Source organism: Cryptomeria japonica, unplaced genomic scaffold, assembly GCF_030272615.1.
Source record: "Cryptomeria japonica unplaced genomic scaffold, Sugi_1.0 HiC_scaffold_472, whole genome shotgun sequence".
In the NCBI taxonomy this organism is placed as follows: Eukaryota; Viridiplantae; Streptophyta; class Pinopsida; order Cupressales; family Cupressaceae; genus Cryptomeria; species Cryptomeria japonica.
Genome location: NW_026729292.1, coordinates 9876 through 11217, shown reverse-complemented (window position 1 = coordinate 11217; position 1342 = coordinate 9876). Strand labels below are relative to the sequence as shown.

Sequence of the window (1342 nt, the reverse complement as noted above, 5' to 3'; positions counted from 1 at the left end):
CGATTTCACCTGGGTGCGCGCGCAGCACCTCGGGCGCACCGGGGTGCGCGCACAACGCCCGGGTTGCACCGTGGCCTGTGTGCTCGGGGCGCCTCGGGTGCGCGCTCGGTGTCGCCCCCGCGCGCGCGGTAGTGCGGGCAGCGCACCCCGGCCCGGCCCGGCCCCGACGAGAACGCAAACGGGCAAAAGGTTTATTCAAATAGCATTGCGATGCCCGGCGAAAAACTAAAAAAGGGTGCAACACCGGGACTTCCCGGGAGGTCACCCATCCCAGTACTACTCCGGCCCAAGCGCGCTTAACTGCGGAGTTCTGATGGGATCCGGTGCACTAACGCTGGTATGATCGCACCCGTTATGAGCTTGTCGCAGTGTGTACTTAGCAAACCGCGACCCACGTGCGAATCCACCCCGGCCACCCACCCCCGTCGAGGTGCACACCCTCCCTCGCGAAGTGCGCCCCGTTCGCCAAGTGTGAGCCCTGCCCGGGTGCGCGCACCTTGCTAGGGCGTCGGGTGTGCACCCGGCCCGGCCTACGTGCGTGCACCTGTAGGGGGCGTCGTGTGCGTGCAGTGTCCCGTCTGCAACGCGGTGCCCACACACCACCTCGGGCGCAACGACCTGCGCTCACATGTGGGCCGAGTGCACCTTGGTGCATGTTCGGGGCGCCTCGGGTGCACGCTCGATCTTGCCCCGGTGCACCAAGGCGCTCGGTTTGCCCCGGGTGCGCACTTGGTGCAAGGTGGGCACCCAAAATAGGGATCAAGCACCAAAACACAAGTTTCGGGATGCAAAATGGGACCCAAGGACCACAAATGCGTTCCAAGACCCATGATGGGTCCACGAGAACAAAAATGTGTTCCGAGACTTAATAAACAAATATTGGGTTTTAGGAGAAGAAACATGCTCTGATGCCCAAAACGAGAATCGACCCCGAAAAGGCCACAGGCCAAAAGTGGGATGCGAGACAAAAAAAAATGGGACCCGAGGACCAAAATTGGGTTCCCAGGTCGAAGACAGGGCAACCGGACAAGAAACGACCTCTAAGGCTCGAAATGAGTCCCGACGACTAAAACTTGACAAGAAGCACCCATCAGGCACCCAACTCGACACCCATGGGATGCCGACCCACCCGGGCTTCCACCTAGCACACCTTGGCACCCACCCACCCTCGCACCCAACCTCGCACCCAACTTAGCACCTTTGAACCCACATTGGCACTCACCCTGACCCTGGCACCTTGGAACCCACATTGGCACTCACCTTGACCCTGGCACCCACCTTTGCACTCACCTTGGGACCCACCCTGGCTCCCACCTCGGCACCCACCCAGACACCCACCTTG

General features: G+C 61.5%; 1 non-coding gene across 1 annotated transcript; it reads right to left on the bottom strand.

The window, feature by feature from the left end:
* Nucleotides 1-232: 232 nt before the first annotated feature.
* On the bottom strand, nt 233-351 carry LOC131871846 (5S ribosomal RNA). The gene has a single exon (XR_009370040.1). It is a non-coding gene; the product is annotated as a 5S ribosomal RNA (ribosomal RNA).
* Nucleotides 352-1342: the final 991 nt, after the last annotated feature.